General features: G+C 41.8%; 1 pseudogene; it reads left to right on the forward strand.

Annotated features, from left to right (window-relative positions):
- LOC138869647 (uncharacterized) overlaps nt 1–23,434 on the forward strand; it is a 32,715-nt pseudogene that overhangs the window by 8,195 nt on the left and 1,086 nt on the right.

Here is a 23,434-nt window from a genome sequence, read left to right on the forward strand (position 1 = left end):
GAGTGATCTCATTCTTGAAGGCCCAGCATATGGTTGGGAAGGCTTGTCTTTTGTATCTAGCCTTTGTGAGGGATGTCGGTGTTGAGACTCCCAGTATTGATTCTGTTTCAGTTGTGAGGGATTTTCCCGATGTGTTTCTCGCAGACCTGCCGGGCATGCCACCGGACAGGGATATTGATTTGGTATTGACCTAGTGCCGGGCACTCAGCCCATTTCTATTCCGTCGTATCGTATGCCACCAGTGGAGTTGAAAGAGTTAAAGGAGAAGCTTCAGGAACTCCTTGATAAGGGGTTCATTCGGCCTAGTGTGTCACCTTGGGGTGCGCCGGTTCTATTTGTAAAGAAGAAGGATGGCACAGTGAGGATGTGCATTGATTTTAGGTAATTGAACAAAGTAACAGTTAAGAATAAGTATCCATTGCCTCGCATTGATGATTTATTCGACCAGCCTCAGGGAGCGAGAGTGTTCTCCAAGATTGATCTCCGTTTGGGTTATCACCAGTTGAAGATCAGGGACTCGGATATTCTTAAGACAGCTTTCAAGACCTGATATGGTTATTATGAGTTCTTGGTGATGTCTTTTGGGCTGACCAATGCCCCAGCAGCGTTCATGCATTTGATGAACAACGTGTTCCGGCCATATCTCGACTCGTTTGTTATTGTCTTCATTGATGATATTCTGGTGTATTCACGTAGTCAAGAGGAGCATGCAGAGCATTTGAGAGTTGTGTTGCAGAGATTGAGGGAGGAGAAGCTTTATACAAAATTCTCCAAGTGTGAGTTTTGGCTCAGTTCAGTGGCTTTCTTGGGGAACGTGGTGTCTAGCGAGGGTATTCAGGTTGATCCGAAGAAGATAGAGGCGGTTCAAAGTTGGCCCAGACCGTCCTCAGCCACAGAGATTCGCAGCTTTCTTGGTTTGGCGGGTTATTATTGCCGGTTTGTTCAGGGATTCTCGTCTATCGCATCGCCCTTGACCAAGTTGACTCAGAAGGATGCTTCATTTGTATGGTCGGATGAGTGTGAGGAGGGCTTTCAGAAGCTCAAGACAGCCTTGACCACAACTCCAGTGTTAGTTTTTCCATCAGCTTCAAGTTCATATACCGTATATTGTGATGCTTCGAAAGTTGGTATTGGTTGTGTATTGATGCAGGAGGGTAGAGTTATTGCTTATGCTTCTCGTCAGTTGAAGACCCATGAGAAGAACTACACCGTTCATGATTTGGAGTTGGCGGCCATAGTTCACGCGTTGAAGATTTGGAGGCATTACTTGTATGGTGTGTCTTGTGAGGTGCTTACTGATCATCGTAGACTCCAGCACTTGTTCAAGCAGAAGGATCTTAATTTGAGGTAGCGAAGATGGTTGGAGTTGCTAAACGATTATGATATCACTATATTGTACCATCCGGGGAAGGCCAATGTGGTGGCCGATGCTTTGAGCCGAAAGGCGGTGAGTATAGAGAGTTTGGTATATATTCCAGTTGGGGAGAGACCTCTTACAGTTGATGTTCAGGCCTTGGCCAATCGGTTCGTGAGGTTAGATATTTCAGAGCCCAGTCGGGTATTGGCTTGTGTTGTTTCTCGGTCTTCTTTATATGATCGCATCAGAGAGCGCTAGTATGACGATCTGCATTTGCTTGTCCTTAAGGACAACGTTCGGCATGATGATGCCAGAGATGTGAACATTGGTGATGATGGGGTGTTGAAGATGCAAGGCCGGATATGTGTACCCAAGGTGGATGGGCTTCGGGAGTTGATTCTGGAATAGGCCCATAGCTTGTGGTATTCCAATCATCGGGGTGCCACGAAGATGTATAAGGATCTGAGACAACATTATTGGTGGAGAAGAATGAAGAAGGATATTGTGGGATTAGTAGATCGGTGTCTCAATTGTCAGTAGGTGAAATATGAGCATCAGAGGCCGGGTAGCTTGCTTCAGCGGATGGATATTCCCGAGTGGAAGTGGGAGCGGATCACTATGGACTTTGTAGTTGGACTTCCACAGATTTTGAAAAAGTTCGATGCTATTTGGGTGATTGTGGATCGGCTGATCAAATCCGCGCACTTCATTCCTGTGGGTACTACCTATTCTTTAGAGTGGTTGGCAGAGATCTATATTCGGGAGATTGTTCGTTTGCATGGTGTCCCAGTTTCCATCATCTCAGATAGGGGCACTCAGTTCACTTCGCAGTTTTGGAGGTCTGTGCAGCGAGAGTTGGGTACTCAGGTTGAGTTGAGCACAACTTTTCACCCTCTGAAGAACGGGCAGTCCGAGCTACTATTCAGATATTGGAGGACATGTTTCGTGATTGTGTCATTGATTTCGGAGGGTCATGAGATCAATTTCTACCGCTTGCAGAGTTTGCTTATAACAACAACTACCAGTCAAGTATTCATATGACTCCATATGAGGCTTTGTATGGGAGACGGTGTAGATCTTCAGTTGGTTGGTTGACAGGAAGGTTTGAGATGTGTCCTACATGGTTGGTGAGAAGGTTCTGTTGAAGATTTCACACATGAAGGATGTTATGAGGTTTAGAAAGAAGGGTAAATTGAGTCCTCGGTTCATTGGCCCTTTTGAGGTGCTTTGGAGGATTGGAGAGGTGGCTTATGAGCTTGCTTTGCCACCCAGCTGGTCGAGTGTGCATCCGGTATTTCATGTTTCTATGCTTTGGAAGTATATTGGGGATCCGTCTCATGTTCTGGATTTTAGCACGGTTTAGTTGGATGATGATTTGACCTATGACGTGGAGCCAGTAGCTATTTTGGGTCGTCAGGTTCGAAAGTTGAGGTCAAAGGATATAGCTTCAGTGAAAGTGTAGTGGAGAGGTCGACCCGTGGAGGAGGCTATCTGGGAGACCCAGCGGGAGATGCGGAGCAGATATCCTCACCAGTTTGAGGCTTCAGGTATATTTCTTGACTCGTTCGAGGACGAACGTTTATTTAAGTTGGGGAGGATGTGACGACTCGGCCAGTCATCTCATGAGTTACCGATCCGTTTCCCCCATTTCTGATACTTATTGCTTTGTCTATCAGTTCTATATGTGATCCGGTTGGTTGTCTCGGATTCAAAAAAAATTTGGTAAGATTTGAGACACTTAGTCTCTGTTGAGGAAGCTTAAGTTGGAAAAGTCAATCGGATGTTGACTTATGTGTTAGAAGGCTCCGATGTGATTCCGATGGTTCGGATAGCTTAGGGAGGTGGTTTGGGACTTAGGAGCATGATCAGAATGAGTTTTGGAGGTCCAGAGTAGATTTAGGTTTGAATTGGCGAAATTGAATTTTTGGCAATTTGCGGTTGATAGGTGAGATTTTGATATAGGGGTCGGAATGGAACTCCGAGAGTTACAGTAGTTCCGTTGTGTCATTTGGGATGTGTGTGCAAAATTTCAGGGCATTCGGATGTGGTTTGGTTGAGTTTTTGATCAAAAGCGAAATTTAGAAGATTTTGGAATTCTTAGGCTTGAATCCGAAGTGAATTTGGTGTTTTGATGTTGTTTTAAGCGTTCCGAGGGTTGGAACAAGTTTGAATGAGGTTATGGGATATGTTGGCATGTTTGATTGAGGTCCCGGGGGCCTCGGGTGAGTTTCGGGTGGTCAATCGGACCATTTCATGCTTTGGAAAAGTTGTAGATTTTGAGCTTCAGCTGTTGTAGAGATTTCTTCTTCGAGATCGCATAGGAAGTCTCGTGATCACGTAGGGCAGTGATGGGGGCAGCCCAGTTTGTTCTTCGCGTTCGTGAAGTTGGAGACGCGATCGCGTAAGGCTGTGAGGTTCTTGTTCGTGAACGCGTGGGGAAGGTCGTGTTCGCGTAGAGTTAAGTGAACCAGGGGATTTGACCTTGAGTTGTGCATCGCATTCGCATGGTCCTGTTCGCGATCGCGTAGGTGTAAGGTCCTATACATCGCGTTCGCGTGGGTCTATCCGCATTCGCATAGGGGTAAATTTGAGAGTCTGGTAGTTTGTGCTTCGCGATCACGATGAGGGGACCGCGATCGCGATGAAGGATTTCAGGCCTGGGCAGAAGGTTTAAATTGTCGTCTTGTCCGCGATTTTGGATTTTATTTCCGTAAACTGTAATATTCACTGCTTTCTTTTGGATTATTCATTATGTTTTTAAACTTAATTCTTAATGTTTAGCTGCTTAAAACTGGAGTGGAAAAATGTCGGCTGGCCTTGTCTTCACGAAAGGTACCATCATGACCGGGTCCGATTTTAGGGTCGTGATAGATGGTGTGATAAGACTGTGAGCCATAATATTGAGTTTGATGGTTTGATGCGACTATGAATCATGATGTTGGATTTGATGGTTTGATACAGTTGTGAGTCATGATGTTGGGGCATTGTGTATGCCTTTGTACATCACCCCAGCATTATATATGCTTCTTGATATATTTAGGGCATTATGTATGCTTCAGTGGGCATTGTGTATGCTCCATCACATATTTGAGGCATTGTGGTGCCGTCGTAGACTCATCGGGTACTGGTTAATTTCCTCATTGTCGTTTAGTGACTAGTCCTTAGTATGTACTGTGTTGAGATATATTTACTCTGGTTGGTTAATTCTTATTAATTCCGTTGATACATATACATTGAATTTTTGTATATTTGTTGTGTTTATTATATCATGCTGGTTGTTGTGTATTTGTGTTTTCTAACACTTGTTCCAGGGGCATTCAAAATGGAGGGTTGAGAATCTTACTGGGTTCATGTATAACTCACTCCTTACCTGCATGTCCATGCAGATACTATTTGCGACGATGGAGTTAGTAGCTGGCGGGTTTGCTAGAGTTGTTCCGGTTATTGAGGTGAGTCATCGCATTGTTCGTGGAGGCTGCCAAAAGAGTCCTTACCATTTATTTACATAATCTCTTTCATATTGGGGTTTACACACCCGATCTTGAATCTTTTGTAATTCTCTTAGATTCTCCATGGTCTAGTATGGGATTTGGGCTAAAGTATTGTTCATCAATTTTGGTTATTATTATTCATAAATATTTATTGTCACGACCCAAGTTCGTCTTCCGTGAACTGTCGTGACGGCACCTAGTCTCTACGACTAAGTAAGCCTAACAAATGCGGAAAAGAACATAATTGCAGAAAAGAAAATAATTAAAAAGCGAGTAAAATGAAACAGTGTTTATGATATCCCCCAGCATATAACAGTACAAGAATTTCAACTTAACACTCCCAAAATCCGGAACCCCATGAATCACAAGCTAAGAGATTACATAAAAAGCTCTAACTCCAGAAATGTCTATCAACAAGATAATTACAGAAAGGCTATACTAGTACTGAGAATAGAAAGGGACTCTTCGGTCTCCGGACGCGGCAAATATACCTCGGATTCTCTACAACAGCGCCTCGCCTCAAGTGTGATAAGACTGAGTGAAAGTACCTGAATCTGCACATGAAAAACATGCGCAGAAAGGGCATGAGTACACCACAGCGGTACTCAGTAAGTGCCAAACCTAACCTCAGTCGGGTAGTGACGAGGAAAGTCAGGGCCCTACTGCGGTTAAATAAAATACAAGGTATAACAGTATAGAATAAGACAATATAATTAAGTACGACAGTAAGAAGTAACACAGGATTGAAAGAACAACAACAATTATAACAGGGACAAGATAATCACGGAAAGAAATATAGCTCAACACGGAGATAACAACCGGGGATCTCTCAGTATCCCGAGGATCTCTTAGTATCCTCAATATGTGTACCGGGGATCTCTCAGTATCTCTAAGATCTCTTCGTATCCTCAATATATATGTTGGGGATCTCTCGGTATCCCGAGGATCTCTTAGTCTCCTCAATATATATGCTAGGGATCTCTCGGTATCCCAAGGGATCTCTTAGTAACCTCAATATGTGATGGGGATCTCTTGCTATCCCGCACTACAGTCCAAATCAATATATATATGTGCAGGGGATCTCCCGGTATACCATCATGTAGTCCCAAAGTAAACACGCAGCAACAACACGAAGAATTCTCAATTAAGTTCAATGTCACTCCAAGATAGAACAGGTATTTCTAACTTAGCATGCTCCACATAGTTCAAGTAATGTAGTTTGAGCAAATAAAATAATTAAAGCAATTAAACATGATTCCCTAAGCTAACAGTAGGGTTAATTACAATAGAATAAACAGGAAAGGGAAAACACAATTAAAGTTACTTAATGAAAACAGGATTTTCAACAATTAGCACAAGTACGCACTCGTCACCTCACGTACAAGGCATCTTAAATATCAACACTATCAAATTCTAAGGGGAGATTTTTCCCACACAAGGGTAGGCAAGCCATTTACCTCGAATCAACTCAAAATCAACCCGAAACCACATTCTTGCCACGAGTACTCGACTCCAAATGGCCCAAATCTATTCAATTCAATTTCATAATGTAAATAACACTTCAAGTAACTGATTCTACAAAGAAATTCTAAGCTAATAGGCGAAAGTAGGTAAAATAACCAAAACTCCCCTCGGGCCACGTCTCAGAATCGAGTAAAATTTACATTTTCAGAATCTTCATATCTTATGAGTCTAACCATACCAAAATTATCCAAATCCAATGTCAAATTCCCAATCAAAACTCGAATTTAGATCTAAGAACTTTCTCCAAATTTCCCCCCAATTTTCATCCCAAATCCAAAATTAAATGACAAAACTAAGATTAGATTATAGGAATACAACTAGAAAGGGATTAGGAATCGTTACCCACTAATTTCCTCTTCAAAATCCTCCCAAAATCGCCCTCTCCCGATCTCCAAGCCAATTTTCTAACTTTTGAAACTAAACCCTCGAAATTCTTATTTTCTGCCCAGTAAATCTGCATCTGCGATCAAAATTACCGTTTTTGCGGTTGAGGGAACCGCTTTTATGATTTTCACTAAAACCTCCATCTTCGCACCTGTGACCCAGATTCTGCATCTGCGTCCTGCAGATGCGGTCACCCTTCCGCTTCTGCAGTCTCTGCTGCCTTCATTTGTGGCCACATCTGCGGCTTTATGCCCGCTTTTGCGAGTCTGCACCTGCGGTTCCCTAGCCGCAGGTGCAGTTATGACATCAATGGAAAAGCTTCAGCTGCCAAACCAAACTCAAAACCCCCCGTTGACCATCTGAAATCACCCCGAGGCCCCCGGGACCTCAACCAAAAGCACGAACAAGTCATATACCACTATCCATACTTATACCAATCCTTATTACGCCTAAAACAACATCAAAACATCGAATTAACCATAGCTTCAAGCCCAAGAACCCAAAAAACTCTCAATTTATGCTTTCGATCAAAAAGTCTATCAAACCTCGTCCGAATGATCTGAAATTTTGCACACACGTCACATTCAACACTACGGAGCTACTCCAACTTCCGGAATTCTATTTCGACCCCGATATCAAAATCTCACTATCGAACCGGAAACTTCAAAATTCAACTTTCGGCATTTCAAGTCTAAATTAGCGATGGACCTCCAAAACACAATCCGAATACGCCCCTAAGCCCGAAATCACCCAATGGAGCTAACGGAACCAACAGAATTCCATTCTGAGGCCGTCTTCATACTGTTTCAACTACGGTCCAAATTCTAAAACTTAAACTCTCATTTAGGGACTAAGTGTCCCAAAACTCTTCGAAACTCAAAACCAAACATCCCGGTAAATCAAAATAGCATAAACAAACACGGAAAAAGCAGTTAATAGGGGATCGGGGCGTAAAATTCTTAAAACGACCAGCCGGGTCGTTATATTTATGGTAGAATTTGAATCATTAATCATTCGCATTAATTATTAAAATAAAATGTTAGGAACTTGCATTTATTTTGGTTGAGCTTTGAATAAATGCTAAGTGTATGGTATAAGCTGGTTCGCCTGGCAGGTAGTGTTAGCTGGGCGCCAACCACGATTAGGGAGTATTCTGGAACGTCACAAAAACTTAGATTTATTAACGCAGTACGTCGAGTATTTAGAATTGCGTTATGTATTTGGCAAAATACAAAGGCAGCCCGCTAAAATTGGCAATAATTATCACTTAGACGCTTCAACTTAGAATTGTACGTATTAGGTACTCCAACCTCAGGTAATGTGTACCTATGAATCCTTTATGACTAGCTAGTAACAAATGAATAATGGACGAATTACAGGTGCAACGAGCTAACAAAATTAATGAATCATAAAAGGCCACCTGGTTCATAAAAAGCTATACAATATTCCATGTCACGAGTTGTGTCTAATAGACACAAGTTGGTTTAAGTTCAGGTATTCAACAAGTACAATTCTTGATTGATGTGTTTAAGTACAATTGTTTTTTCAATTTTAAGAGATTATCGAGGTATTTCGTCGAGAAATTAATTCAATGTTATTTCAAGACCGCTCTTCCAACTTTTGATCAATTAGATTTCCGCCCTCAATATTCAATAAACGAAATCAATTAAATTAATCGGCCAAATACGAAAATGCAGTCTCACTATCTCTCATATAGATTGGCGACCCCGTGAAATAGCAAAAGGCAACGTTGATAATCGCAATTTAAATAATATTTTTGTATTAGAAAAAATCAATATTACACTTGAAATTAATTATGTGGCTGACATAGCAAGAAACATGGATCATTAGAAAAGTGACAGTTGACGAAAAGTACTTAAATAGACGCGAGTCTTAATAAGTACGAGCAAATCGTCTAGAAGACAAGAAGAAACGGTCGCTCGGGTCTCTTCATAATTTGAAGGGACACCGGTGGAATGAATCAAGACAGCAAAAAGTACAGATTCACTAATCTTTAATTAATGAGCTTGAATGATTAGAAACGTTACAGAATCTTCACGAAATAGTTACGGTTACCAGTTATAACGTTTCATTAATGTCATTAAATGCTCATAATGACTCGATTATGAGAGGGAAGAGACGTTGTACTTAGAAATAGCAATAAAAGGAAGAGAAATGACATTTGTATGGACACGTTCTGATTACTATTGGAATATACTTGTTTATTTTGCTTTATACCGATTGCTTTGCTATTTCTCATTCTCATTTTCGTTTTCCATTGCAAAAATATTCTTTTATTTGATTATCAGTAGCCGGTGTACTTTTTAAAATAAGTTTTGACCGAAATTCTTATTTTCTGGTTAAACAATTTTTACAATAAAATATATTTTCATGGCACCTTTTTAGCGCCAAAGATGGTAATCTACATATTTATAGAGGGCAGAATACATAGGTGGCCCGAAACTTGGCCATTTTTTTATTTGGATACTTAAACTAGTAGTAGTTTCTATTGGGCACTTTAAGCGAAGACAAATTGTGCCAATTAAACACATATTTGCAGCTCCAAACAAACTAATGCGTGTATATTTCACTTGCTGCCAAAAAAGTACGACTAATAAGAAAAAAAATACGTCACTAAAGAAAAAAAGCCAAAATTGAAGAACCCTTGGAGATGAAGACTTGTCACTTTCCCCACCCACTATTTCGCCGCCAATGAACACTGCCGGAACTATTGGATTGTAGTCGAGACTTGAAAGCTCATAACTCAATAACTCTTGTTGATTATCACCATTATCTTTTCAGCTACCATCTATTGCAACTTTCAGCAGGCAAATGTATTTGCCACCCCTATTAGCAGCATCCAAACCCACCACCGCAGTAGTCCCTCACTAGAAAGGTGCTCTAATAGACTTGTCCTCTTCATCTTCAAATCTCGCAAGGCTACTTCCATAACCGCTTACAATTGTCCTTCGATGGCGACCATTAGATCCTCAGGTGGGTTTTCTTCTGGGCTTTAGCTTCGTGGTGGTAGCGATGCGGCAAACAATGCTTCTTTCATTCCTAGTTGACAATTTTCTATTGAATGTGAAGTGTATTCTTAAAAAGATTTCTGGTGTTGATTGTAATGTTTTGTCACTGGAATTGAATTTGAAAGGTAGAGAGTGATTGGAATGGTGGTAGAGGAAGCGTGGTGGTGCTGAAGCAGCTGTTATAGTCGTGGAGATGGTGGCGGCACAAAGGAAGAAGAAGGAGATTGAAGGAAAATATTAAAGAAGAAAGAATCTTCTTGTTCTCACGCGCTCAACACAAGTGGTGTTTTACACACACTGCCATATCAGCAATGTGTGTCTAATTAACACAATTTGTGTTCACTTAAAGTGCTCAATAGGTACCTACCTTAGTTTAGGTGTTCAAATAAAAAAAATGGCCGAAGTTTAGGGGACCGCTTATGTTTTGCCTCTATAGAGCATATCAGCTTCACTTGATGTGGCTCCTTGTGATGAACATCTTGCTATATTAATATTTCTCTAAATTTTAGAAATATTAATATTTTAAGGAGGCATAACACTTTAGAGTAAAATTTAATTTTTTGAGTAAAATTTCTAGAGATCGGGCGTACTCAAGTCTAACTACGGAAATTGAGCTTGCTTCTGCTATACTCATATAGACGAGAGTTGAGAAGTTATTCCAATAATTAAGAAGGACAATCTTCGCAAAAAGGTTGAATATAAATAAAAAAATATCTCTTGGATAAGCTTCAAGATCCACGACGGCCATCGATACCATTTTCCCTTTGGTAATAGAAGTAAGTAGCAGCAACAGGTAAACCAAGATTTTAGAGCTCTGCAAATTCTCTTGTATTGAAATTTATTATATCATAGGTAATAATCTTATCTTAGTTTTTTTGGGTCTTTTTTAACTAATTTTTAGATTATCCTTTATCAATGAGTATTTGAGGGTAAAATTTTCTCTATATTCGGTATTTACGTTATGTACGGGTAAAATCGGGGATAATGTCTACCCCGATTTTCAGGTGAGAAAATGGAGGAAGGGCACAGATGCACGCGATTATAATCGAGGTTAAAGACCCTTCGTATCGAGATCCACGAAGAATGAATGATGTGTTTGACATCGGATATGGTAAAGCGACGCACCCCAGGCCAGGAATGAGTTCTAAGACTTTGGGAAACACGGTGAACGGTTATGCATGACGGATCGAGGGCCATGATATTCGCACCTAACCGGATATCACGGCGTGGATCTCGCTCGATGTCGATTATGGATCAATAATTACTGGGAAGGGAAGATTTTTATCTTTATTAGACTTATACTAGGGATGAAATTCCCATACTATATAAAGGGGAAATTTTTCTTTTGTAAAACACATTGTAATACACGAATCAAAGTGATATAAGTTTAGTTTATGCCTTTTAGCTATTGTTAAAGTTTTGCTCTCTGTTCTTCATTCACACCTGGGCTTGAACTGAGGGTCTGAACGAGAACGAGGTAATTCATTAGCCTAATTCAGGCTTGATCATAGTGTTGCAACTAGTTTGAACGTCTATTTCACTCCTAACTTATTTATTTGATATTTTTAATTGTTCGTGTTAGATTAAGTTACATTTCCTTAAAATCATATGCAAATTTAATTGTTACCCAATTTTGAGATAAACAGTTTAGCGCCACCGTGGGGCTAAGGATAATAGTGATAATTTGATATGAATCTCCATAATACACCCTAATTTACGATTGTTCTTTGAATTCTTGATTTCAGGCCAGCCCAAAAATATCAAACTCTAAATCAGCTCACTTGAACATTGACGCGGAGTTTGGCCATCACGGCAAAATTGGTGCTCAGTAACGAGGTGCTTCCTGTTGATCCCAACGGTGTCCCAATCGTCGATCCGGTTGATGTTAACTCGTAGGTGGCCATCAACGTCAATTTGCCAACTGATCCCGAAAATAGTATTCACGGGAGACCCTGACCAACAGCTCGAGAAGTACCCGAAGGCGAAGGTGATGGGGTAAGCCTGCGGCTGATCTTTGAAATATTGCAAATTAAACAGGCGACGATAGCGCTCCTGCAGAATCAAAGCCACGCCCCCAACAGGGTCGAGTCCGAACTATACCGAGAAAGCACTCGAAGGGATGAGCGAATTATCGAGAGACCGAGTGAAGTAGAGCCGGGGTAAATCCCGAGGTGATGAATATGCTCGAAGAGTTACTAAAATGAGTGAAGTCGGGTCAGAACAAGATTGAGGTTAATGACAAGAAGGTGGAAACATACAACTTTAGGGTCGATCAGATCCCGAAGGCACCCTCGATATTTAAAGGACTGAACTGCAAAAAAATTCTAGAAGCCTTTTCCCCCGAGCGCGACACCAAAGCTGATCCCAAAGAGTTTTGTATGCCCGACATCCCCAAATATAATGGGATCACGGATCCAAATGAGCACATGACCTCCTACACATGCGCAATCAAGGGGAATGATCTAGAAGACAATGAGATCGAGTCGGTATTATTGAAGAAGTTTGCAGAGACTTTGTCCAAGGGGGAAATGATATGGTATCACAAAGTGCCCCCAAATTCCATTGATTTATTTGCTATGCTTGTAGATGCTTTCGTAAAGGCCTATGTCGAGGCCATCAAGGTCGATACTAGAAAGTCAGACCTTTTCAAGGTCAAACAGAAGAACAACAAGATGTTCAGGGAGTTCGTGTTAAGGTTCCAGATGGACGGATGGACCTACCTCCGGTTGCAGATAATTGGGTCATTCAGGCATTCACTCAGGGGCTCAACCCCTGAAGTTCCTTGGACTCTCAACAAATTGAAATAAAATTTGGTAGAGTACTTGGCAGTAACCTAGGACGACATCCACAACAGGTACCAATCAAAGATCAGGGTCGAGGACGACCAACTCGGGGCCCCTTCTGAATTTGTTTACCCCATCAGAGTCGACGATAGGTCTATGAGGGCCATTGATCAAGATCCAAGACCGGTCCGAGATTGGTATCAACTATACAATGTGGATCAAAAGGGAAATGGATCTGGGCATCATCCCGTAAGGAACAAGAAGAGAAGCGATCGAGGGCCTTGTGGTCAAGGCCTGATGAGCATAAATGGGGTTGATAGGCCGCCCAGGAGCAGGGAAGCACCGAGATTATCGGAATACAACTTCAATGTGGACGCCGCCAACATCATGTCAGCCATAGGATGTATAAAGAGATTAAGTGGGCCCGAATTTTGCAGTCTAATATGACCCAAAGAGATCCCAATTTAATGTGTAAATATCACGATACTCATAGCCACAGGACTGAAGATTGCCGACAGTTAAGAGAAGAAGTTGCTTGGTTATTCAACAACGGGTACCTCCGAGAATTTTTGAGTGATCGAGCCACAAAACACTTCAAAAATAGGGACACCGCCAAACAGGTCGAACAAGTGGAGCCTCAGCATGTGATCAACATGATCATCGGATGAGTCGATGTCCCCCAAGGGCTAATGATAAAGCACATTATAATATCTATACAAGAGAAAAATGCACTCGGGATTCTGTCTCGGAGGGAGCCATTTTGTTCAGCGATGAAGATACCAAGGGCATCGTATAACCTCACAATGATGCGCTGGTAATATCCATACTTATCAATAAATCTCGAGTTAAATGTGTGCTGATTGATATAGGTAGCTCGGCCAATATCATCAGATCGTGGGTCGTAGAGCAATTGTGATTACAGGACCAAATTGTACCAGAAGTCCGGGTGTTGAACGAATTTAACATGGCGTGTGAGACCACTAAAGGAGAAATAACCTTTCCAGTGAACACCATCGGGACAATCCAAGAAATAAAGTTCTACGTGATCGAGGGGGACATGAGGTACAACGCTCTATTCGGAAGACCATGGGTTCACAAAATGAGGTCGTGGTACCCTCGACCTTGCACCACGCATTGAAATTTACCATACGGGGGGGGGGAGGGGAGGAGTCGAGACGGTCTACAAAGAACAAACAACCACAAAGTAGATGTTTATCATAGATGAGGTGGTTTCGGTGCCTGCGGTTTTGACATTAAGGAATGTAGAACCTACCAGAAAGGTAGAGGTTAAATAGCAATCACTGATACCGGCCTTGGTCGAATCGAAGAAACAGGGGGAACGAGGAGCAGACGAAAAGGACGAGTATAGTGTCTCGAGATCCTTCATAGCTCCTAATGACACTGTCGCCACCAAATCGACGATTGAAGAGTTAGAGCAAGTCGTATTAATCGAGCACCTACCAGATCGAAAGATATATATTGGTATGGGGTTAACCTCCGAGCTCATGAAAAAACTTATTAATTTTCTTAAGGCTAATGTCAATTGTTTTGTTTGATCCCATCTTGACATGACAGGGATTCCACCGGAGGTAACCACTCATAAGTTGAGTTTGGACCCAAAGTACCATCTGGTTAAGCAGAAGAGGAGGCCACATTCCGAGGTCAAACATGCATTCATCAAGGATGAGGTATCCAAACTTCTAAAAATAGGATCCATCCGGGAGTTTAAATAACCGGATTGGTTAGCTAATGTAGTGGTAGTACCTAAGAAGGGAAACAAGCTAAGAATGTGTGTGGATTACAAATACCTAAACAAAGCATGCGCTAAGGAGTATTTCCCTTTGCCTAACATCGATCGAATGATCGAAGTGACGGTCGGGAACGAGATACTCAGCTTTCTCGACGCCTACTGCGAGTACAACCAAATTCGAATGGACTAGGATGATCAAGAAAAGACTTCTTTCATTACCAAATTCGACACCTATTGTTATAACGTAATGTCGTTTGGATTAAAGAACATTAGTGCCACCCACCAATGCCTAGTAAGCTGGATGTTCGAAGAACAAATGGGGAATCAATGGAGGTTTATATTGACGATATGTTGGTCAAGTTCCTGCAAGCACATGACCATTTGAAGCAGTTACAGGAAACCTTAAACATATTAAGGAAATACAACATGAAACTAAACCCAGAGAAGTGCACATTCGGAGTCGAATCGGGCAAATTCCTCGGGTTTATTGTATCCAATCGAGGGATCGAGATCAACCCCGACAAAATAAAGGCCACAGAGGATATCACCATGGTGGACAGCGTCAAGGCAGTTCAAAGGCTAACCGGGTGTATAACCGTACTAGGCCGGTTCATCTCGAGGTCCTTGGATAAAATCCATTGACTCTTCTGGCTATTGAAGAAGAAGAATAACTTTTCCTGGACCTCAGAATGCTAGCAAGCTTTGGAAGAACCCAAACGGTACCTATCGAGCCCCCCTATTGCACACTGCAAAAAAGAATGAACAATTGTACCTCTACTTGGCCGTTTCCGAGGTAGTGGTAAGTGGTGTTTTAGTTTGGAAGGAAAAAGGTACGCAATTTCTTATTTACTATGTCAGTAGAATGCTAGGCAAAGCCGAATCAACGTATCCTCACTGGAAAAGTTAGCACTTGCTTTGCTAAGTGCTTCTAGGAAGCTAAAGCCATACTTTCAATGCCACCCTATATGTGTCGTAACCTCTTACTCACTGAGGAATATCATGTATAAGATTGAGCTCTCGGGTCTATTGGCCAAACGGGCCATGGAGATTAGCGGGTACGACATTAAGTACCAACCCCGAACTGCCATAAACTCTCAAATTTTGGCAGACTTCGTGACCGACTTTACGCCGAACTTAATACTAGAATTCAAAAGGTAACTACTGCTCACTTCGAGGACTACTTCAGGAATCTGGACCCTCTTCACAGACGGTGCCTTTAACGCGAAGGGGCTCAGGCTCGGGTATCGTATTTAAACCACTTATGGGAAGTATAATTACACAGTCTATTAGAACTGTGAAATTGACAAACAATGAGGCCAAGTATGAGGCCATGATTGCAGGTCTAGAATTGGCTAAGAGCCTTGGCGCCGAAGTGATCAAAGCTAAATACGTCACCTTGCTCGTGATAAATCAAGTCAACAGAACGTTCGAAGTAAAACAAGATCGGATGCGGAGGTACTTGGACAAGTTGTAGGTAACCTTGCACTAATTCAGGGAATGGACCCTGCAACATGTACCCCAAGATCAAAATAGTAAGGCTGATGCACTAGCTAACTTGGGGTCGTCGGTTGATTCCGATGAATTCAGATCGGGAACAGTAGTGCAACTAATGAATTCAGTGGTAGAAAAAGGTCACGCCAAAGTAAACTCGATGAGTTTAACTTGGGATTGGAGAAACAAATATATAGACTACTTGAATATAGGAAAATTGCATTCGGATCCCAAAGAATCAAGAGCCCTGTGCACCAAAGCTGCTAGATTTAGCTTGGTCGAAGGGGCATTGTTCAAGAGATTTGTCTTTGGCCCACTAGCCCGATGCTTGGGACCGGGAGAGACCAAATACGCCATGAGAGAAGTTCACGAGGGCACTTACAAAGACTATTTAGGGGCAGAATCCTTGGTTCGGGAGTTGATCAAAGTCGTCTACTGCCGGACCAAAATGGAGAAGGATGCGAAAGACTTCGTACGTAAATGTAACGAGTGCCAAAGACATGCCCCGATGATCCATCATCCGGGAGAAATGCTCCACTTGATCTTGTCTCTGTGGCCATTTATGAAGTGAGGAATGGACATCGTCGGTCCCCTGCTATGGGAACCCGGTAAAGCTCAATTCAAACTATTCATGACTGATTATTTTTTGAAATGGGTCAAGGCCCAAGCGTTAAGGTACGAGAGAAAGAAGTCATTGACTTCATCTAGGATCACATAATATGTCAATTTGGGATACTAGCCAAGATCATTTGTGACAACGGGAAATAATTCATCGGCAGCAAGGTGAGTAAGTTTTTCGAAGAACAAAATAGCAAGAAGATACTATCAATGCCTTATCAACCTAGCGGGAACGAGCATGCAGAATGGACGAACAATACCATACTCCTAAACCTATAAAAGAGGTTAACCATTTCGAAAGGTAAATGGAAGGAAATCTTGCCCGAAGTCTTGTGGGCATACCGTACGACTTTGAAATAGAGCACCGGGGCCACCCCATTTACTTGGTATACAGAGCCGAAGCCTTAATACCAGTCGAGGTGAGGGAACCGAGCCTCATATTTCAGTATGCTACCAAAGAGTCAAACATTGAGGCCATGATCACGAACCTAGAAACATCGAATAAAAGACGGGAGGACGCCCTGGTCCGGTTGGCTGCCCATAAGCAGCAACTAGAAAGGTATTACAATCGAAGAGCCAGCCTCCGACACTTTTGAGTCGGGGACTTGGTATTGAGAAAGGTAACACTATACACAAGGAACCTAAGCGAAGGGAAACTGAGCCCAAATTGGGAAGGACCATGCCAAGTTGTCGGAATAACTGGCAAAGGCTCATATAAACTCGAAGCTCGCAACGACGTACAACTACCAAATAACTAGAATGTGGCACACTTAAAGCGGTATTACTGTTAGGGTATAAACTTAATTCCTTTTAAATTTGGTTATATTACGGACTAATGCATGCAGTTACTCGGCCAAGGGCAGATATGGCTATTAGGTCTGAAAGCACATGTTGCACTCTTTTTCTCTTGAACTAGTTTTATTCCGAAGTGGGTTTTCCGGCAAGGTTTTTAACGAGGCAATAGTAAAACGTGCTACCTTTGATTTAAAGATTGTCTCTAAACCAAAATCTGTAATCGTTGGAATCAGATCAACAATATCTAAGCCCTCACATGTTCGACCTCGAATACTAGGGGCCATTACTCCTAGATTAAGATCTTTAGCAAGGGAAAAGAAAATTTTATGTGCCAAAAGATAAGGCTTGGTGGTTAGGATTCATTGTAAGGATCAAACGGTCATACGAACCATGCCCGTATATTCCGCTCTTGCCACAACACAAGTTTTATGCGCCTTCAATCACGTATCTTGTATAATAAGCAATGAAAGAAATTTCTACTTTCTTACACTTTATTAATGCGCATTTTGTTTCTTCGATCCTGGATCCTAAAACCCACGGGCTACCCCTACTCGGGGACTATCAATTGATAAAGATTCAGATGACCTAGGCTATCGAATCTCGGAGGCACCAAACCTATCATGCAATGCCTGAATATGAAAGACTATGCCCACTCTAAAAATAGCTCGGAGACGTCCGAAGTCCGTACTCAGAAAGTAAGGCCCTTAGGAAAAATCGAAACCTGTTAAAAGGTTACTCTCGGCAAAAACATCATCTAAAAATACCTAAGCATCTTAAAGGCCTTTGATTTTACCAAATATTTGAAGCCACAAGCAGCCCAAACTCTCATCGAAGCCAGGCTCTATTCGGACATACAAAAAACTGATGTTCTAGACTACATATGATTTTATGCTAAGGCATTAAAAATAAAATGCAAATAGAAAATTGCAAGTAGATGCTGCAAAAGTAAAGATACATATTGCCGAAAAAGGAAAATTTTATATAGTCCAAAATATATTTATAAAGGCACGATAGAAAGGCCTCAAAATAAACAAAAAAATACACAAGGAAATATCAAAAAAGAACTAAGGCATCTATGCCTGGTCTTCACCGGGGCTCAACTCATTGCCAGAACCCTCGGAGCCATCAAGACTCTTAGGCTTGTAGAGTTCCTTTGCCTCAGTCTCAAGCCTCCTAGCTTCCTCAATCTCGGCTGACAGATCAAAACCGAGCATGGATCTCTTCGAGGGTCTCTCTCCGGGATAGACGCTTTACGTACTCGGTCTTCATCTTTAAGAGGGCCTCGGCTACCACCATATCATCCTTAGTCACCATGACTAGCTTCTCTTTTTTAGCCTCAAAGATCCTTACTTTCTCGACCAGGTCATCGTGCTCCCGCTTCAAGGATGAAGCCTTCTTTCCGAGCCTTTTCCAGTTCGGCTTGTTGAATGTGGCGGTCCTTAAGGGCCTCGTCTTGTTGCTCACTGAGGGCCCTGTACATGTCCTTCTTCCGGGCCTTATATTTGAGCTTAAACTCGAGATATCTGATCTCCAAGCGGGACCGCATGAAGCTTTCATGATGAAACACTAAATCCTGAAAAACAATAAAGTTATTAAGACAAGTGTAAACCCAAGAAAGATTCACAACCTTACCCGGTTCAGCGCCTGTTGTGCCTCATTGAAGAGGCTCAACATGACCACTTTATTCATCTTTGCCTAGTCCTTATCGGTCACTGGACATCAAAGGTAGCTAGCTATGCCTACTGGGGTAGACAGGACCTAGGCATCCGCCGGAATTATGAGAACGACCGTTTCTTGCGCACGAGGTCCACACTCGGAGCAGGAAATTGCTTCACTGTTTTGGGCTCAAACTCGGCCCGCCCACTCTTAATGGCATATCCTTTTTCGGGACCTCCAACTAACTAAGCCCAAAAAAGTCCTCCAGTGCAGCCATATCCATGCCATCAAAGAACTTGTTCAGGGCATCATCCAATCCTTGCACCATCTTGTTTGACTTCTCTTTGCCCACTTGAGCCTCTTCGATCATGGACTCAATATAGGATGGTGTCTCCATGATGTCAATGACACCGGCTGCCTCCTTCGGAATAGGAACGACTTCTTAGGAGGTCGCGTTATCCTTTCTCTCCCTCTGGTTCCCGAGCTAGAGGGGGATCAACCCCGTGGTTATTTTTCTTGGTCACCTCCTGCTCCCCCTCGTTGAAGGTCGACCCATGAGCAATGCACTCAAGGTCGTCGTCCTTCGGATAATCCCTAAGCCTTTATAGGGAATCAGAGTCCAGTACCCTAGACTTGGTGCTCTTTTTGATTTCTGGACCCGGATGGTCACCATTTTCTTCTTTGCCTCGGTATCCAAGGAACCCGAGGAGTCTATTTTCTTTTTCTCCTCCTTTGTGGTAGTCCCAGGCTATCCCAAAGTGGAGGGTAAGTCAAGCAAAGATGGATCCCCATCCTCGTCCAACGGCCTGAGTTTGGTGGTTTTAGGCAAACCTGTAAGAAAGGAAGTAAACTTAGCAATGCGTAAGCTAAATGTATGAAAGTAACTATTCAGGAAAAGGACCTCACCTTGGGAACGTGCCTCCCATTTTCCCTTCGAGAGCTTGCACCATGCATGCTCAGAGTATGGCATCTATTTGTAGATCCCCTCGATCCACTCCTTGAAGCGGGGAACTACATTAGGAATTTGGGCGACAACTACACGGCGACAAACATAAGCATTGAGAGAAAAAACAAAAGGAAATGACAAATACTCGAGAAGGAAAATACTTACGGGATATGTTCCACTTCTCTGGGAATGGAAGAAACTCGAAAGGGATAAAGTCTTTGATTTTCACCCGAATGAACCTTCCCTACCATCTTCGATCTCGATCCTCGTCAATGCTCGAGAATGGAGCTTTGCTTGCTCTGGCAGACGGGCTTGATCAGTCCCCCTCGGAAGATTTAGGGATTGTATAGGCGAAGCAGGTGGTCGAGGGTGAACTGAGGGGCTTCAGTATTGTTCACGAATTGTCGTAAGAGGATCACAATCCTCCAAAAGGACGGGTAGATTTTCCGAAGGCACATCTCGTACCTTTTGCAGAACGGGTAAGTGTAAATACTTAATTACCCCTCCATGTGCGTAGTGATGTCGTCATTGGGCCCGGGGCTGACCACTTCCTTACCCTCTCAATTACAGTCCACTCGGACTTTGGGTAGTGTTTCCTCAATAACAAAGCATATGTATCTCCATGCTCCCCCACTATGGTCATGTTGACTAGAGGCCTTCTCGACGTGGAAGTCATTCCCATAGAATAGCCCCTAGGTACGAAGTTCTTCATGGGGGCTCCTTAGCCAGATGATCTGATAGGTCATCTAGAGGTTTAATACTTAATTCTGTGTTTTGAAACATCAAATAGCTCCTTTTATCATTCCTCAATTTGTATGTGCAGTCCGTGTCCTTTTTTGGAAGGGTTTTATGTGACAAATTGGCCAAATGTGAAATCCTACCTTAAAACTCATTGAGTTGATTTCGGTCAACGTATGGAGCAAATAGACCCGAATCCATATTTTGATGGTTTCGGTGGGTCCGTATCGTCATTTGGGACTTGGGCATATACCCGGAATCAAATTCGGAGGTTTGTAGCTTGATTTATTGCAATTTGTTGAAAATTAAAAGTTTAAAGGTTAAAAAAATTTCAAGTTTAACCAAAGTTTGACTTTGCTGTTACCGAGCCCAGATTTTGGTTTTGGAACTTGGTATACATTTATTAATGTATTTATGACTTATCTAAAAAAAATGGGTGCAAAACGGAGTTGATTGACGTGATTCGAACGTCCGATTGTTAAAATGAAAGTTCTTAAGTTTTATTGAAAATTTTATTCGTTTTAGTGTTTGATTTGTACTTCTCGGTGTTATTTTGGTGTTTTGATCGTGCGAGCAAATTCATATAATGTTTTTGGACTTGTGTGCATGTTTGGTTTGGAGCCCCGAGGGCTCAGGTGAATTTTGGATAGGCTATGAACGATTTTGGACATAGAATTTTTGGTTTTTGAACTTCAGTTGTCACCTGCATTGTGCTTCGTGATCACAAAGCCACTTTCGGGATCGTGAAAGGGAAGATGGGCTAGTGGTGGATTTACTCTTCGCGAACGCGAAATGTAGGGAGGTTTCCCTTCGTGAAGACAGACATCATCTCGCGAACGCATAGTGATGAGGACCTGGGAGGGGGAACCAGTGTTACTCTATGCGAACGCGAGCATTGGCTCACGAACGTGAAGGCTTTGGGGAGCAGCCTTTGTGAATGTGTGAGTAAACTCGCGAACGCGTAGGCCTTTTGGGTCCTTGTGCTTCGAGAATGCAACATGCCCTTCACGAACGTGAAGAAGGCCTGGTGCCCATACCTTAAATATTTCCAAACACAGGATTTCATCCATTTTTCACCATATTTTCATTCGAACTCGGTCTAGAGGTGATTTGGAAGAGAAAATTTATCATCATTTCATAAGTTAGCGTACTTTCACTCATTTTCTTCCATTTCTAATATCACCCACTAATTTAAGCCTTAATATTTGTTCTCCTGTGGTAGAAAACTAGGGATTTCGGAAGAATTGTGGGGGTTTGCAAATTTGGGATTTATACCTCAATTTGGGTAGGATTTTGAAACTAATTACATAATCAGGCTTGAGGGTGAATGGATAAATGGGTTTTGGTCCGAATCTCGAGTTCTGACCAAGCGAGCCTGGGGTTGATTTTTTTTTACTTTTTGAGAAAAGTGTAAAAATCCTAACTTTATGTATTGTAATTGATTTCCCTAGCATTATTTGATGTTATCGAGTTGATTTTGGTTAGATACAAATTAGTTTGGAGGCGGATTTTAGAGGAAAGGCCCCAGTAGAGCTTTGAGTCGATTGCAGAGTGAGGTAAGTGTTGGGTTTAACCTTTATTTGAGGGAATTAGAAACCCTTGAGTTATGTGCTATGTGAAATTCATATGTTATGGCGTATATGCGAGGTGACGAGTGTATATATGCCGCCAAAATACTTGTTTCCTTGTTTTTCATATTTCATTAATTATTTCATTGCATGCCTTAACTGTTACATGCTTTAAATACTTCTCATGCCGTTAATTACTACTTTTCACTTACTATTATCATGTTAAAAATGTTAGATTCTCCAATGCTTCCACGATTTACTGCTACTTGCCTTAAGTGATTTACTTGTTCCCTTAGTTGGCATTTATTTGAATTATCTTGCTATTTAGTATTCATTATAGTGGATTCTTAATTTGAGACGAGATTTCCTTTTCTAGTTCTGCTTCATATCCATCGTATAGGACTCTTGTGATTCAAGCTGTTAAATTAATTGCACTTATTGATTTATTCATGATGTATGGTGGGATCAGGTTGCGCACCGCAATCGGTAAAATAAGAGTGGATTGATATGACGAAATAAGGGTGAATTTATATTGATATGGTGGGATCGGGTTGCACACCGCAACAGGTGAAATAAGATGGATTGCTATAGTTAAATAAGGGTAGATTATGATATTGATTATGATTATATGGTGGGATCAGGTTGCGTGCCGCAACATATATTTATTTATTATTATTAATATTATTATGGTAGAATTAGGGAGAATTGTATTGTCCGGTGGGAACGGGTTGCACGCCGCAACAGTCTATGTATTTTCTATTCCTTATTATGTTGTGTTGGTTTTTGGTATTTTCATACGAGGCTCTAAGGATTGGTATTTTTGGCAGTTACTGGTTTTCCTTCGGAGATTGAATTACTTTCATGTGTTAACGGTTTTAATTCATTTTTGTATCTTTCTTTCCTGTCTTTATTTAATACTGTGTATAGGTTATTGCAAGTGACTGTCTTAGCCTCGTCACTACTTCGTCGGTGTTAGGCTTGACACTTACAGAGTACATGGGGTATGTTGTACTCAGAATACACTCTACACTTCTTGTGCAGATTTTGGTACTAGTCCCAGTTGTATGTGAGGTGCATCATCTTGGATTATCACATTTGGAGACTCGAGGTAGATTTGATAGCATCCGCAGACCTTGAAATCCCCTTCCTCCTTCCTTATTTACCATTCATTTCATTCGAAATAGTTGTATTTATTTCAGACTCTATTTGTAGAACTTCTAGTAGCTGGTGCACTTTGACTCTAGATTCGGGGTTGTACTTAGATATTTTGGTTATTATACCTTTTCACACATTATTTGAGATTT

This window comes from Nicotiana sylvestris, chromosome 5 (genome assembly GCF_000393655.2).
Source record: "Nicotiana sylvestris chromosome 5, ASM39365v2, whole genome shotgun sequence".
In the NCBI taxonomy this organism is placed as follows: Eukaryota; Viridiplantae; Streptophyta; class Magnoliopsida; order Solanales; family Solanaceae; genus Nicotiana; species Nicotiana sylvestris.